At 41.6% G+C, this 18097-nt stretch overlaps 1 long non-coding RNA gene across 1 annotated transcript in view; it reads left to right on the top strand.

Annotated features, from left to right (window-relative positions):
- The window catches only part of LOC112551571, a 51655-nt gene that overhangs the window by 10105 nt on the left and 23453 nt on the right, over positions 1-18097 (top strand). Inside the window, exon 2 of the long non-coding RNA XR_003095877.1 lies at positions 5801-5916. This is a non-coding gene — a long non-coding RNA (uncharacterized LOC112551571). The remainder of the gene's footprint in view (positions 1-5800; positions 5917-18097) is intronic.

The following is an 18097-nucleotide window of genomic DNA, read 5'->3' as shown; positions in this document are numbered from 1 at the left end:
CCCCAATGCCCCTGGGATGAGCCGCAGCTTTGTCCCTCACCACGGGGGCCCTCAATCTGCACCCACCACAATCCCCCCTCCCCTTACACCACAACAGGCTTACCAGCTAGATACAGCTCTTCAAGCTGCCGGGCTGCGCTCCTTGCCACCTACGTGCTGCGCTGCGGCTGCGCTCGTGCACAATTTATTGGCCACATTATTGGCCACATCAGGCAAAAAAGCCGATTTCCAGTATAGTCAGTTTTTTCTTTATATCGGTGCAGATCCAATATTGGACTGATGTATCAATGCACCTCTAGATTAAGTGGTTTGTGACAGTATCCAGAGTGATAACGAACAGGGGTTGGTTTTTTTTGTTTTGTTTTTTAACATTATATTTTGTTTGGAAGTTACCTGCTACCGATGAAGGTTGTGATAACAGGTGGAGTATGATATAAAGAGGAGTGATATTGTTCAGATCTGACTATAAAAAGTTATCACCAAGTTGAATCAATGAAAACCAAAGTTTCATAAATAAACTTTCAAACATGATAGTTAAGTGCCTAAAATTATTGCCATAATAATAAAAAAAATATAATGATGATGTGGCAGATGATAAGATCTTAATTTCCTGAATCTGAAGATATAGGTAGAAAAAGAAAAGGCTGGAAATTCAACAGAAAATTGGCCCTTTTACTTTCTAGACATAGAACTTTTACTTCTCGTCCACGGTGTTATCCATTTTAAATTTATTTTAATTTTGCTTCAGAAGTTTGTTTTATTAGCTTCCCTATCACAGGAGTTCCAGGCCTTTCACAAAACCAAGAAACTATTATCACTTTAATGACAGAATGTGAAATACAAACTTTTAGCAGTATGGAAGTTGGAAATATTAGGTCTAATCTTTAAAATGACTCCAGTATTAGCTTATGTTTTAATATCTTTCATAATAAAGCATATGAAGATTAGTAGAATTTTCCCATCATATATTATGAGTTTAGAATTCAGTTCTAGTTAACTGTTGATCACATCTGACAGCCAGATGAATTTTTTCTTTATAATCCAGTGAGTATAGTAGTGATCTTAAGGATGAGTAGCTGATCTACTTGAAATAAGATTTGTATGAAGTTCTAAGTGACTTTTACAGAAACGTATCAAAATAACATTCAGGCTCTTGTATAATCCCATAATGAAAACATGTTTTTTTTCTTTAAATCTTGGTTAACTAGCATGAATTTACAGTTGAATACAATTAAATGTTTTTTGTGTTCGTGATTTTATGGAATTTATTGTCTTTACAATAATTTTTATACAAGCAGTGATGAATAGTTTCAAAGGCAATAGATACTTATAGGATAATTTTTGTTATATAGAAACTTATGATAGGATAATATAGGTATTCGTTAGTCAATGCTGTATTTAGAACTTCCCTTCCTAAGAATTAATTCTACTGGATTATATGATTAGACTGATCATTTTGATTTTTTTTTTTTTTCATTTTACCTTTTTATTTCATGATGATTAAAGTGAATTTTCTCTTCCTTTCATGACCTTCCACAGGCTTATGCCCAAGTTTGCAAAAGGCTGGGTTCTCAGTGATGGTTAGATGCATGCAGGTATATATAAAATAACAGGCTGGGTAAGAATTGGCACCCTTCGTTGGTGCACATTTAATGTGCACCTGATGAATGAACTTTTGCATATACATGTCTGAAAATTGAACCATAATTTGTATTTGTTACTAGATTGAACAAGATCCAAAATTGCCATCAACTCCGAAAGAGCTTTTTTACTGAATTCAGAGAGGCTGTATTTTATCAAATCCTTATAGAAACACTCAAAACCAATAACATCTAGCTTTACTCACAGTTTTCATAGAAAAAAAGCCCCTTCAAACTGATGGAGTTTTCATATTGAATCAGTACTAGTGAGAAATTCTGAATTTGCTGTTACTGTTTTTCACTTTGCAAAACAAGTGTTTAAATGTGTGTGATGCATGTTAAGACAGATAATTAACATATGTTGTTACAGCTTGGATGACTTGTCACTCCTGGATGCTTGCTGGGCTTGTGACCCAAGCTTTGTGTCCCATGTGCTCTTGACTGGCAAGGTTTTGGTTGGATTTAGGCATTGCTTTGACTGTAGACCTTGAGGGTACAGTCTCTGGGTGCATGTTCCATATCTGAGACTCTGTGGCAGTGGGAACCCCACAGAATGCTTGGTTCTTGAAAGTAAACCCAGCTTTCCTAAGGTTTCTTGATAGCTGTAGTATGCTCTCAGAGAGCCACCAAAACTATGGCCCCTCTGACACATTATGTGATGGTAGTACAGGGGCACTGCAAAATTATTTCCGAACACACACTCTTACACTTTTACTTTGGAGTTCCCCATGGCTTAGTGGTAGAATCCTTGTCTGCCACACATGAGACCTGGGTCAATTCCCAGACGCTTATACAGTTATAGCCGGGGAGGTACCAAACATCTGGACTCATTCTGGACTTTTTGATTCTGTCTCAATGACCCAAAGTGGGGGTGGAAGGCCTGGGCAGCCTCTACTCCTTTGTACTCCTGCCTACACATATGATCATGCATACACCATGATCCAGAAGGACTGATAGTTGCCAAACCAACCATCTACTTTGACTTTACTTTTACTTGCACAGGGAGCCCAAAGGGGACACAAGTTTATAAAAATTATTACATGAATAGCCCTTAGGGTTTTTGTCAGCCCTTTCAGGGTCCTTTTTGCACCCTCTTCCTGCTCAGCCCTTAGATTCTGGTCATAATTTTTTCTTGTCCCATACTATACATAAGATTCCCATAGCAGCTGAAAGGTTCCTCCCCTCAGAGAGCACATCCCTTTTTAATAGCAGTTCTTAACTCTTTTTCTCGCCATCCATATTCTGGTGGAACAGAACATATTGTTAAAGTATGTATGATGCTTAGAGAGAGTTACGTAAATCAGACAATATCTAAATGATGTCTGCAGCAATAGACCTATCTATATATCCACTTAACAAGATGACTTTGTAGCTGAACATTCAAATACAAATTCAATAGATTCTTTTAAATGTACGCTAAATAAATATACAATGTTCTCTTAATTGAACAAATAACTAATTATTGTAGCCTTGCTTAGTAGAATAATCTTCTGGCATTTAACAAGTCTCTTATCCCTTGTTTAAAGCTTCATTAAAAAAATACTACAAAGGGATTTCTGTCTTGTAAGTGCCAGAATTTCTCTTGAGCTTCCATTGTGGGTCAGGACAGAAGTCAGTCTTGTACCATATTGTAAACCATCAATTTTTAATGTTTCCTCAAAGATGAGGTAATGTGAAAATAGAAATCTTTGGGTTTTTTCCCCCAAAATAGGTGAATTGCAGATTGATTGGTTTTTGTTTTTTTGTGTTTTTTAGTTTTCAGTCCAAGCCTCACAAATCCAATCAAGAATCAGCAAAAGTACAAATCTGTGGGACTAAGTCCTCAGGTAATGTAAATTGGTATAAATTCCATTGTCTTCACATGGCCAGGTCAGGATTTGGCCCTATGTGTGACCATAGGTTAGTGACTCGAAAAGGGTTTGCTGTGCCATAAGTGTCAGAAGTGTACCCTGAGATCCCACTATGTGAAGAAGTAAATACTAGGGCTGTGTGAAACAGCACCCTTTCGTTTTGAATTCCATTTCACTGGTTTGAAGGGACAGTGTTTTGTTTAGTTTCATTTTGAAACACTGTTCCATTTCATTTCATCGAAACTGTTTTGCTGTTTTGACGCGTTTCGACGTTTCGCCCCTAGGCTATAATGGGGAATCACGAAAATGCCTGTGACTGTCATTTCTTGCCTGATTCGAATGGAAACACCAGGGAGGGTAGCCCTTGCTGAGGTCACAAAGCCTGTCAAGTTTTGAGGAGATAGGTGCAGGGGTTTCTGGTAAACTGCACCTCAAGCTGCTGACAAGCAAAACTTGTGACGTGTGTGTGTTAAGGTGCGCCCTCGCTGCTGCTGGGGCCTCTACATGACACAGTACTGTGCCCCAATGAAGTCGTCTCCTCCCCTACAGCCTCAGTCCAGTCCATTACTTTAAATAACAACAGGTAAGTAAGCAGCATAGTAGCACCAGCAGCATCTCAGGCGGCCAAACTGTGACAGAGCCTTTCTTTCCTTTCCTGCAGGAGCTGCTTCTTCAGCAGCTGCCAGAGAACTCTTCCTGCCAGTCCCAGCCCTGGGCCTTAGATGTGCCCAGGGCCCTGCCTCCTTCCTGTCAGCTGACCGGGGACAGGTCCTAGGGGTGTAGGTTGTGGCCATGTTGGTCTGAGGACATGGCACTGGCAGACAAGGTTCTTTGGGTCAATCTGATATCTTTTAGTAGACCAGGGGTGGGCAACATGCGGCCCATGGGCCGGATGTGGCCTGCCAGGCCATTCTATCCGGCCTGCAGGGCCCCTAAAAAAATTTAGAAAATTAATATTTATCTGGCCCTGACTGCCTGTCAGGCAGGCTTCAATGGCTTACCAAAACTCAGTAAGTGGCCCTCCGCCCAAAATAATTGCCTGCCCCTGTAGTATATTTTTCCAACTATTCAGTTGGTCTATCTTAGCAAGCTTTTGGTTTGAAAAAACCCTTTTTCAGGCTGAGGAAACACCTGCAGTTGGTGTGTGCGTGCGTGCGTGCATGCATGTGTGCTCTTCCTGGATGGAAGGAATAGTAAGGAAGCTAGAGGCTGGCATGCAATGCAGGCAAGAAAGGCAGTCAGTGAAAATGAAAATGGAGGCATCAGGGGGTCAGGGACAGGCTGGGGTGGGGGAAGGGGTATAAAAACCCTTTTTCAGGCTGAGGAAACACCTGCAGTTGGTGTGTGCGTGCGTGCGTGCATGCATGTGTGCTCTTCCTGGATGGAAGGAATAGTAAGGAAGCTAGAGGCTGGCATGCAATGCAGGCAAGAAAGGCAGTCAGTGAAAATGAAAATGGAGGCATCAGGGGGTCAGGGACAGGCTGGGGTGGGGGAAGGGGTATATTGCAGGTAAAAGTGGAGAGGTACCTGGGGAGTCAGATGTCCGGCAGGTTGTAGTGTGTCAAAATTCCAGTGTCTATATTGAGCCCATGAGTTTCTATACCTAGGAGGTTGATGAAGTACAGTTCATAGGCTCGTCTGTGAAAAGTGGTTTGTAAATTCAAACAAGCAGTGAACCTCCCTACCGTCATCACCAGAAGCCAACTTCCTACAGCCCAAAACGCACCAAATCCAGACCATGCCATGACAAGAAATGCAAAACCTGCCAACAATGTATCCACTATGGAGATATCTTCGCAATGCATGTCTCCATCAGGGCACCAAATGCCCTGATGGAAAATACATAGAGACATGAAGCAACAACTGCGCACCAGAATGATAGACTTTTGTTGTGTGCCCAAAGACAAGAACACCCAACTACCTGTGTCCAGTCTCTCAGGCCTGATCCTCAAAGGGAATTTACAAACCACTTTTCACAGGCAAGCCTATGAACTGCATTTCATCAACCTCCTAGGTATAGAAACTCATGGACTCAATAGTTTCTGTGTTTTACTTTTTTTTTTTTTTTTTTTTTTAAGGATTTTTCCTATACGTACCATAAAAAATATGTTGCTGGTATATGCTGTTTTTTCCTGCAGGACTTTGTCTTCTAACTTTGTCTTTTATCTCTCCTGTCCTTTGTCTGCCCTCCTCCCTTCTGTTGTTATAGGGTTTCTTTTCTGTAAGAGTTCTTACCAGGTTTTGATATGAAGGATAATTTTTTTTCTTTATTTATTTTCTCTTTTCTTTTACATGTCACTCCTTTACAAGCATGAGGATCTGATAAAAGCTCCAGGTAGAAGATAAGTTAAGGAATTGGAAGAAACTTCAGTCTACTGCAAAGAAAACAGAAGGATCAGGGAGCGGACTCTAGAGTAAAAGTGCTGGTATGAAATTATAAATATTTTTGTTGGAATTTAGGTCGGTATCTAGAAGAAAAAAAACTCACCTAATATAGAGCACAGCTTCTAAGCAGTTCTGCTTGGTCTGTGCTGGCCAGGCAGCATGGATGAAACTATTCGTACTGGAAGGAACCTTATTTAAAAGGAGGTTCTCCTCTTCTGCACATGGAGCCAAATGATTCTTTCAGTCTTTGTTAGAGGTTGTACAGTGCCCTCAGTCCTTATAGATGATGTTAGGCCAGTCACACCCCTCTGCCTTCTAGCATAGCCTTTAAAATGCTAATTTTTGGAAAAACTTAAGATGATCCTTTTTTCAACAATATCACTATAAATTATGCAAAAATTACTTGAGGCGCATCTTTATATTACAGTATATCAGTGCATATTCAAGTGTATCCTCTCCATGATATTAATCACAGTTAAAATTACTTATAATTTAAATAGTAGGTAATGTTATAAAAATGATAGGAAATGCAAAAGTATTGCTTCAGAACAAATGCAACTTACTGAACAGACAGCCAGTCAGAACTGCAGCATCCAGGATCTTTTGGGGTCTATTGAATTTTGGGTCTTAATTAAAATTATACAAGGAATTGATATAATTCCAGAATCACTTCTTGGCACTGTTTACTGTGAAGGCATTAATGAAAACTCTCACTAATTTAGGGACCACAGTTTGGCTAATTACAGTTGTGATGAGAAAATATATAGATTTATATTTTATTACATATGGATATGAAAGCATCATGAAAAAAATCAGTTTTAATAAAATACACTGAAGAAACTACATTCAAAGGGACTTCATTGCCTCTTTTTTTTTTTTATAGCATTACGTTTTCATTTTGTGACTAATAATTGTTTCTGTTTAGTCATTTAAGGATTCACCAGGCTGAAACAGGATGCTTCCCTTAAAAGTTACACACCTTAGGAAATGGCTTGTTTTCACTAATGTTTGAGGGGATATGAGGAGTTCTCTCTCTAGGTTAGAGACAAAGGCTTTTTTACATGGTTTTTGGATTCTTTCTCTGGTTTTTAATCTTTGCAATAAAATAAGGTCATAATAAAGTAACATTGTAGGCTGGGAGGAGGCCTTGCTTGTTGTCTGGGACCATACTGAATTTAAATAACAGCTCTTCTGTATTGTTTACTGACCCAAAACTGGAGTTATAATCTGACTGTGGCAGAATTCTAGCTGCAGCATTTGTATCGCCCAAAGTCTGTCAATTGTGCATACAGGATGAACAGCAAGAAAAAAGGGGATGGGTATATTACAGTAATAATCTAAACAAAATAACACAAATGTTTGAATAAGAATCTATGCATTAGCAGAAATACATTGGAGATGCAGTATTTCTAATGTCTTATAATAGAGATTTCCCTTTAGCACACATTTGATTCAACTGTTAACCTAAAAATAATGGGGGGAAAATGTAGTATAAAAGAGACAGAGATGAAAGAGTGACTATAAGGAAGCAGGATTTTTTGCTAGTGTTCACATCCTGCAGACTTTTTTTGCATTAAGTTGTAAGAAACATTGATGTACACACTTCTTAAGTATGCAGGGAAGTATGGGAATAACTTTAAAAATCAACCATTATGTTCCCAATATCATCGGTAATCCCTCACAGTAGAGGATGATTGTCTTTCATGATTGTCTTACCTGTGGGTCTGAAGATTGGTGCAAAAGCCAATTGGAGATTGACAGGTTCTATTCTATTGCAACTTTAACACGTGTTTCTGTCCAGGGTGGATAGATCTGGGTTCCTGATTTGGTCCACGACATGCTGTTTCTGGCACTCCTGCTTTCCTGTCTCCTGTTCTTGTCATGCGGTTTCAAAGTACTGAGATCCTTGCAACAAACTCTCCTTGGTGATAGTCTCCCATGAGTTGATGTGGGTGTTGCACTTTTCCAAGTTGGCCTTAGATGTCCTTGAAGCACTTTCTCTGCCCCTCTCTTGAGTATATGCTGTGACTGACCTGGGAGAATAAAACTTGTTTTGGGAATCTGCAGTCAGATATCTGGATGATGTGACCGGCCAAGTGAAGTTGATGTTGAACGATCATTGCCTTGATGATCATGGTGTTTGCTTGCAAGAGAACATTAATGTTGGTGTGTTTGTCTTCCCATTGGATTTGAAAGATCTTCCATAGGTAGTGTTGATGGTACTTCTCCACCAACTTGCAGTGTCTCCTGTACGTTGTCCACATCTCAGCTCTGTACATTAATTTGGGGATCACGACTGCTTGATAAACTGAGCTTGGTTTCAGATCTGATGTTGCAGTCTTCAAAACACTCATTTCCTCAGGCATCCAAAAGCTGAACTTGCATATTTGAGGTGATGTTGGATTTCTTCTTCGATGTCAGCCTTCTGCGAGTGATGGCTTCTGAGGTATGGGAAATACTCAACATTTTCCAGAGTCGCACGGAGACTGCTCATTAAGGTCTTGTTGATGGAGGACCTTAGTCTTCTGAATGTTAAGTGTCAGTCCTGTTTTTCTTGTATGACTTGGTAAAAATGTCAATGATTGCCTGAAGGTCTGCTTCCAAGTGAGCACACACTACAGCATTGTCACTGTACTGGAGCTCAGACTTCCATCTTTGCTTGAATTCTGCTCAACTGACTGTTCCTTCCTTTCCCAAGTCTCAATGCGGCTTCAGACCGTCAAAAGGCAGCATGGATATGATTTTTGTGGCCCAGCAGATCCAGGAAAAATGTCAGAGAACAACATCAGGAACTGTATATAACTTTTTACTGATTTTTTTTTTTTTTTTTTTTTTTTTTTTTTTTTTTTTAACCAGAGCCTTCAACTCTTAACTGTGAGGCTCTATGGAAGATCTTACCAAAGTCTGGCTGCCCAGAGTAATCTATCACCATCCTCAGATTCTTTTATGATCAAATAACTGCCTCCATCATATGCGTTAGCTCCACTACAGAGCCCTTTGCCATCTAAACTGGCATCAAGCAGGGCTGCATGATTGCACCAGTTCTGTTTTCCATCTTTCTTACAGTCACCAAGATGCTCATCTGTGACCACCTGTCACATGGCATCATCATCGAGTACAGGATGCAGAGCAACCTTTTCAGTCTCTCCTGCCCCCGTACCAAAAGTAGAGTTACTTCAGCCTTGATTGCCGAACTTCAGTGCGCTGACGATTCTGCTGTTGTTGCACATACTGAGGAGGACCTATAAAAGGCCCTTAACTTCTCTCAAGCATACCAGTGCCTGGGGCTGACTCTTAACATCAGAAAAACAAAGGTGCTTCACCAGCCTGCTCCGGGCCAGTCAACCTCCCTGGCAAAGGTCCTCATTGATGGACAGGAGCTAGAAAATGTTGAACATTTTACATACCTCAGCAGCCCTCTCTCAAAAAGGGCCAACATCAGCGAGAAGATCCAGTATAGCAGGGGTTGTCAACCGGGAGTACGCATACCCACAGGAGTACTTGAGAAGGTGCTAGGGGGTATGTGTGAGCAGGTGGGCGGGCAGGAATGGAGCGCTGCCATCCAGCACCCCATACCACCACCTTCCAGGAGCAGGGCTGGGGTGGGATCAGATTTCAGCAGGGATTCCATCTGCTTCAGATGCTTTGTCACTCTCTCTATCTGCTTGATGGCTTTCCTTACCTTGTCAAGGGTTGGAGGGATTTGGAGATTCTCTGGGTGGTGCAGGATGGAATTGAGAACACTCATCAACAACAGAATCTCAATTGAGGTCTTCAAAATGCTCCTTCCAGCAGGCATTGAGGGCTCCCCTTTCCTTGATGAGGTCTTCTCCATCCTTAGGTCTCAAGGGGGTTGGTCCCTGAGTGCTCAGACCATAGATGGCTTTGGTGACACTGGAAAAAAAACATGCATATCATGGATGTCAGTGAGATGTTGAATCTTTCAGCTTGTCTTCCCACCATCTTTTCTTCATATCATTTGGATCTCTGTCTTGGCTTGCTGGTGATTTCAATTTCTTTTGCTTGGAGTTGGTGTCATTCTGTCAAGCACGAAAGGCCTTGTGCCTATTGTTGATCAACTCTTGGATCTCCCAGTCAATCTCAAACGAGTCTTGCTATTTCCTGGTAGTGAACCACATGGCATTGTCGTCAGTTTCTTCTCAGGCACTGATGCCGGTGGACTTGAAGGCACCCCAAGCGCTGCCAACATTCTCCCATTGTTGTTGGCTGGAATTGGCCAGTTTTTTTCATTGAGGTGCTGGTGGAAGAGGTTTCACTTGATCAGTTCCTTGAGTCCTTCAACACTGATCTTCCATCAGCATTGCTTCTGCTGCATCCATCATTTGGGAGTCAGTTTGAGTGACATAACTGAGTGGATGAGTGAGTTGGTCCAGCAATTGTCAGCTCCTAACATAGCTCAGACATCTCTGATCCTGGGCACAAACTATGATATAATCAATCAATGGGTGTTGCCATGATGTCTTGTACATATTTTTCTGGTGGAACAGGGTGTTGGTGATAGTGATTTCATGTTCTGCGCATTTGGTCAAGAGGAGGATGCTGTTGGAGTTGACCTTTCCTAATCCTTCCTAGCCAATGGTTCCATTCCAGAGGTTCAAGTCCCTTCCAACTCTATCATTGAAATCACTGAGCAGAATAAATCCGTCACCCTCCAGAATGTCAAAGAGGACTTGGTCAGGGTTGGCATATTATTCCTCCTTGGTTTCATCATCATTGTCAAGAATCGAGGTACATATGCTGATGACAGTGGCATATTGGCTCCCTGTCAGTTTCAGACAGTCATGAGGTGCTCACTAATTCTGATGGAGAATTTGTTGAGTTGGTTTATGAGTTCATTCTTAATGGCAAAGCCACTTCTGTAAAGTTGGTGTTTTCCTTCCTGTTTACCTTATAGAAGAGAATATAGCTATCTACTTGTTCTTTGAGCTGCCCATCTCCCACTCACTGGGCCTCATTCATTGCAGGGATTTCAGTGTTGTGTTGCCTGAGTTCTCGAGCCATGGTTGCAGTGTGGTGTGGTGAGTGTTCCCTATTAAGATTGTCCATGAGGGTTCTGATATTCTAGGTCCCAAAAATGATTGTGTGTCTTCACCGATCTTTTTTTTTTTTTTGACTGCAGTAAAGGTGATCTTACTGGATGTGTTTATCTAGTCAGGAAAAGGATGGATAGACAGACTGTTTAGGACACCTTTTCTAGCCCCCTTCCCATGTGGGGTATGTAGAGTAGATTCTATTAAAACACTGCTCAGTTGCAGGTACAGCTGCAGAATCACATTCCTGTCAATCCAAGTGCTAGATGACATTTGTGTAACTGTGGCCTTTGTGGTAGTTCATGGCTTCCAGGCCTCTTGTTGTTACTAGCTGGTTGCCGAAGGGCTTGAAAAGTGTGCTAAAGCCATTTTCATGGAAGATACCTGTGCACAATTTCTTTTATTGTGGAAAGGCTGCTTCACAGCAGCTTCCACATGGTTCTTGACAAAACAGGACCTTGAACCAATGGCAAGGGGCCAAGCCAATTGGAGATCTCATTCCACTGCAGCCTTTGTTTGCCTTCACAGCTTTTGTGAGTCTAATATCTTCTTCCACCTGCTCTGCCATTGAGGACTTGTAGATCCATGGCTGGGGGTTGGACAGGCTTATTATAGTGGCAGCCTGTATTCACCATGTCACAGCACTGTCTGAGGATATATGTGGCTTTTCAGGAGGGAGAGCATTGTCATCTGCTGTCTCCACCACTTCCTGGTGGTGCTGCTGCTGCTGCTTGGTCCAGAACTGTTTATTCAACAAAGTTAACCCTGCTTACTTCACAGTTTACCTTCCCTGAGGGTCATTCCACTATTTGCCACCTGTGAATGTGTTGAGTAGCAAGACAGCTTTGCTGCCAGGTTCCCAATATATTGAAGTATTTAAACCTTATGGAAGGAAATCAGTGTACCTAGAAGAAGGGACCTGGTACAGCTTTGTGGAACCTCCATACATACAACGTATGTAATAGAAAAATAGAAATCATTCCAAGATAAACTGTTTATAATGACTAAATAGAGCCGAATGGAGGACAGTACAGTGACAAAGATAGTTTGGTTGGAGTGTTATAACCAGGATGGTTTAGGAAATGTGTTGATGACTTTTTACTGGATCAGTTTTACAGTGGATCCAATAAAAAATATTATCAGAAAAAAAGCCTTGTTTCTCTAAAGATAGCTCGACATTTATCTCTGCAAGTGCTCAATTTTGAGAAGTTAACATGCTCAGCCTATGCTAAAGAAAAGAGAAATTGCTGCTGAGCAATGTAGGTTTACTTGTTTTGAGATTGGAAGGTCTAAGAGACTATTATGCAACATATATGCAGAGTGATAGATTATGTATAAAGAGACAACGCTCACTAAATGGATCAAAAGTCATTTTTAAAGTAGGTATTCTCAAGGCCCTTGTGGAATCTCTGGTGAGCTCTTGCAGGAAGTGCTTCTTGGTCCTACACTCTTCAATGATTTTATCAGTGACCTGGAAGAAAATATTTAAATCATTACTAATAAAATTTATACGATAAGATAAACTGGAGGAGGATGGATCACAGAGCAATCTGCATCTGTGCAGTTAAGTTGGTGCAAGCAAACAATGTGTCTTAATGTGACTAGATATAAAATAATATCTACAAGCAAACAATGTAGGACATTCTTATGGGATGGGGGACTCTGTGCCTAAATAGGGGGATGTCTACATAGGGGAGTAACAAGTAATGGAAAGGTTACATTATCTCTTTTCTTAGCATGTTCCCAACACTTGCTCTATTTAGAACAGGTCGGAATAGGCTTGATTAATCTAGCAGCAGAATCCAGCAGATTAATCGAGCCATGGCGTCACGTATTCGGCATCCTCATGCTTCAAAATGGCAGCGGGGTGCTTTAAGTAAAGCTTGTCAGACGGACTTTAGTTAAAGCACCCCTGCTGCCATTTTGAAGTGTGGTACACTGAATACACAAAATATTGCAGGCACTTTAATTTGAGTGGCTCCCGAGAGCCAGTCTAATTAAAGGGCCCTTCTCCCCCTCCCCGGAGCACATGTAAAGACACCCGATGTGAACACTACTGGAATACTTTCTTTGTGTCTGCTTCAAGAAGGATCTTGAAGAAGGCTTAGGGAGAAGCCGTGAGACTGATTTAAGGAATGGGAAACATTCTTTGTTCAAAGAACTTGATTCAAAAGATTCAGAGAACTTGATGTGAATTTAGTTTTATCCAGGTAAAATTCAGGGTTGACTTGATCATAGTTAGTAAATGCATACACATTCCAGTAGGTAGGAGGTTAGAGTTATTAAGACTCGGTGACTGAAATCTAGCAAACAAAGTTAGTAATGCTAGATTAATTCAGACTGGAAATAAGGAGCAAGTTTGTGACTATTGGAATATTTTACCAAGGGTTACAGTAAATTGTTCATCATAAAAAATAACTTTAAAATAAAGGTGGATATTTTCTAGTTTAAACCCCACTCCTGAAATCGAAGTAGGAATTAATGTAGTGAAGTCCTGTAAATTGTCTTTTCCTGGGGAATCCATCTAGATGATAAGTGGTCCTGTCTAGTATTTTAAAATCTGTTCAAATGAAGGTTGCTCATTCAACCTTCATTGTAGCAGTTGAGTGCTTAATAACATACATCCTTAACCCATAGGTAATTTAATGCAAAACACTATAATTCTGTAGAATTATGATTGCTTTATGTCCCCATTCCCCCTATAAACCAGATTCTGGGATCTGGTCTTATACTTCACACACTATCTCTATAGATAAAACACCTGTGCAGGGGAGATCTTTGTCAGGGGAATATTAATTTCAGTGAGTCTTAAGGTTGTGACTTAATTTAAGGTCGCAATTCAGGATTGTATTAAGAATCTGTATCTGCCTTTCATGAATATAATACTTTTGAGGTGGACTGTGACATTCTAATTGAGCCTTTTGACACAGCGGCATGGTGCTTGCTGTGGTTTCAAAGATCCTGGAAATCCCAGGAACACTCAGTGACTGGGTGAAAATGCTTGCATATCAGTTTCTAAGAAACCTTAACATGAAGCTCTTCTGCATTTTTACTAGCTTTATTTGATTTTGGTATATATGCTCACTACTCTCTGCATTCTTGTACTTTATTTTGGTACACCATCTTCTTAAAATCAGTCTTATTAAATTCTCAATAAAACAGTGGTAATAGTATTGAGAGGTTAATGAGACATCACTGACAATCACGCAGCAAAATATTAACATTTCTATTTATCACAGTCCCACTCTAAAGTCAATATATATCCTATTTGAACATGAATATTCTTATTTGAAATAATAATATCATTATTCTTTTTTATAAAGGTTCTTATACTAAGCTTATCAGCATAGTGTCATCTTCCAGTAATGCATTAAGCAACATGACTAATGTCAGTCTCATGGTGTTTATTTTCTTATCCTCTCCTAAGTAGATTTTTTTTCCTGTTTTGGTAAGGTTTTTTGTTTTTGTGTTTGTTTTGGAGTTTGATTATGCAATTTTGAGAGAGAGATACTTTTAAAAGTATGTCGCTCTTTGTGTGTGCATGTTACAGAAGTCTATATATAATGTAAATGTACCCAGTGCACAATAGACATTCTATATTGCTCTAGTTTAGTCAGTTGCATTAGTTAAATATGTAATATGTTTGGAGGAGTTTGCAAGAGTTTTCAGTGCACCAGGTTATAAAATACAAGTATACAGTGAAAGCCTTTGTGGATACTCTGACTGTTTTGTAATTAGTTGCAAAGGATTTGAAGGACATAAGGATTAGCTGCCTTCCAGTTAGGCAGCAAATTTCAACAATAAAGTTTTTGGACATACAGTATGACTTGGTTTAGGTGCCTTCAAAAAAGGTGACCACACTTATGATTTTAAGTGGGTATAAATTTCCTAAACCTTTTAAATATCCTTTTACAAACTAAAAATTGTATTATACTAACAATTGCCATAGTTACAGAAGTGCCAGTGAAACCTAGTGTTATTGTCTTCTCCTCTAAATTTTTGTTTCTTCTGTTCAGTTGATAAGTAGGCTTTAACGGTTCAAAAGTTCAGGTGTATACAATATTATCATATAAATTAAAACAACTTGGTTTTGCTTCAGGCAAAGCAATTGCATTTGATTGTGTTTCATTTTAAAATATGCTGTTTGCAAAAGCTGTAGCCGCCAACATAAAAATCCCAGATTATAATTATATACTGTATCCCATTTTATATACAGTATTAATATCATGCTGCTTTGTGATTCTAACTTGAAGATATAGGCAGCTTGTGTAATGGCAGTTAGCAAGGTAGTGTCAACTTTTATTTGTTTATTTTTTGCATGGTGTAGTGGGCCACTTGGCTCAAATCATTCCTTGAACCCTTGTCCAGATTGCCTGGTCCCTGCTATGGTCTTTCTCTAGGCTTCCCAATGCAGACAATAATGCCCGGGGTTCTTCTGCACCACAGAACACATCAGAAAACATAAATGGTCTAAAATAAGTTCAAGCTCTGGGTTAAACCACACCACAGAACACAACATGAAGTATCAACAGTCCACCACGAACACCCAGCAGCCTGAGTTAGTTCTTACCCTATACTCTCTTTTCCTTCCTCCCTTTTCCTGCCTCTTCACATAGACAGTTCCCCCTCCCAGTCCTCTCTCTCACTTCCTCTTCCTGTTGCCATTTATTTCTGGGTCAGCCAGTCAACTTGACCTCATTTACTAATTGACTGAGCCAACTGCAGCCGCTTAGGTGGGTAGCCTGCTAACTGGCTGGCTGGTTGCTCCAGGCTACAAGCCTGGAGCCTGTTACATACTGTTCCTTCCAAGAGTGCAACCCGAGGTATACTCTTCCATTACTCCCTGCCCCTTCTCTAGAGAAGAAGTCCACATTTTTATGGGCAGCTCCTGGATGGTGGCATATTTTAAAGTTGAATGGCTGCAGAGATAGGTACCACCACGTTAGTGGAGAATTGGTCTCCTTCATGGCACGTAGTCATTTAACGGAGCATGATCAGTGACTAATTAGAAGTGGGTCCCCAAGATGCACAGTCTGGTGACCACTTGCACAGTCTGGTGACCACTTGCACAGTCTGGTGACCACCGCATCTATTTCAGGGCCCCCTTTTGCAGGAGATCAGTTAGGGGGACTGTGAGGGCCACAAACTGGGGAATAAACCACCAATAATAGCTAGCCAAACTTATGAAGGAGTTTACCTGTCTTTGTTGCGGGTACCGGGGATTGTACCAGGGCCTGTACCTTGTCTATCAGAAGCCGGGTCTTGCCGTTGCCCAGGATATACCCCAGATACTTGGTCTCCATCTTGCCTAGGTGATACTTCATCAGGTTTACTGTAAGTCCTACAATGCGGATTGACTGTAAGACTGCCCTTACTCCTTGAATGTGGTCTGTCCACATATCGGTGAACATTATAACATCATCTAAGTATGCAGCAGCATATGCCTGGTGCAGCTACAGTATCCTGCCAGTCAATTGGTGGAACATGACTAGGGCATGGTGGAGTCCAAAGGAGAGAGTCTGAAAGTGATATAGCCCCCATGGGGTGGTGAAGGCCATACTTTCTTGGGATGTGGGGTCCAGGGGAAATCTCCTCATACCCTTTCACTAGGTCCAAGGTGGATATATACTTGGCACAGCCAGTTTCATAGTAGCTAGGGTCAGGAGGGACCTGAACAGATCATCTAGCCTGACCCCCTGCCACAGGCAGGAATGAATAGAGAAATGATACTCCCCCTCTATACGACCGTCAAGAGGAGGTTGGATATGCATCTAGCTGGGGTCATCTAGACTCAGCGCTCTTTCCTGCCTATGCAGGGGGTCGGACTCGATGATCTATTGAGGTCCCTTCCGACCCTAACATCTATGAATCTGTGAATGCTGGGTTCACAAGACCCCGGACAGTTGATCACCCAACCTCCTCTTGAATTTGCCCAAGGTAGGGGCGAGGACCACTTCTCTGGGAAGTTGGTTCCAGATTTTGGCCATCCTAACTGTAAAATATTGCCTTCTGATCTCTAACCTAAACCTATTCTCCATCAGCTTATTACTATTGTTCCATGTCACCCCAAGTGGTGCTGGGGAGAAAAGGGCTCTGCCTATTTGCTGTTGATTTCCCCTGATGAGCTTGTAGGCAGCCACCATGTCCCCCCTCAGCCTCCTCTTGCTGAGGCTGAACAGGTTCAGGTCCTTCAGTCTCTCCTCGTAGGGCCTGTCAAGCAGGGGCCCCTCCTCTGAACCCTTTCCAGGCTGTCCACATCCCTTTTGAAGTGCGACGCCCAGTATTGGATGCAGTACTCCAACTGCGGCCTGACCAAAGTCACGTAGAGGGGGAGTATCATTTCTCTGGACTGGCTTGAGATGCACCTTTGGATGCATGACAAGGTATGGCTGGCCTTGCTGGCTGCGGTCTGGCATTGGCGGCTCATGTTCATCTTGGAGTCAATAATGACTTCGAGATCCCTTTCCGCCTCTGTGCTTTCAAGAAGGGAACTCCCCAGCCTGTATGTATGCTGTGAATTCCTTCTCCCAAGGTGCAGCACCCTGCATTTGTCTACGTTGAACCCCATCCTATTCTCATCTGCCCACTTTTGTAGTCTATCTAAATCTAGTTGCAGCCTCTCTCTCCCTTCAAGTGTGCCCACCTCGCCCCACATCTTAGTGTCATCAGCAAACTTGGAGACTGTGCTTTCCACCTCCTTGTCCAAGTCGCTGATGAAGATATTAAACAGTGTGGGCCCAAGGACCGAGCCCTGGGGTACCCCACTGCTCACATCTCGCCAGGTTGAGTACAACCCATCCACCACTATTCTCTGGATGTGCCCCATCAGCCAATTTTTTACCCATCCAACTGCAGGCATCAATCTCGCAGTTGCTTAATTTATTGATGAGGATGGGGTGAGAGACAGTGTCAAAGGCCTTCTTAAAGTCTAGAAAGACTATGTCCACAGCGACACCATCATCCAAGGATTTAGTCACTTGGTCATAAAAGACAATCAGGTTGGTCTGGCAGGACCTGCCTTTGATGAACCCATGCTGATTGCCCCTGAGCATGATCTCCCCTGCAGGCCCCCCACAGAGATGCTCCTTGATGATCCTCTCCAAGAGCTTCCCGAGCACCGAGGTGAGGCTTACAGGCCTATAATTACTTGGGTCCTCCTTCCTCCCCTTCT

This window comes from Alligator sinensis, unplaced genomic scaffold, assembly GCF_000455745.1.
Source record: "Alligator sinensis unplaced genomic scaffold, ASM45574v1 scaffold493_1, whole genome shotgun sequence".
In the NCBI taxonomy this organism is placed as follows: domain Eukaryota; kingdom Metazoa; phylum Chordata; order Crocodylia; family Alligatoridae; genus Alligator; species Alligator sinensis.
Note: the sequence above shows the minus strand (reverse complement) of the source record. Positions and strands in the feature narration are given on the sequence as shown.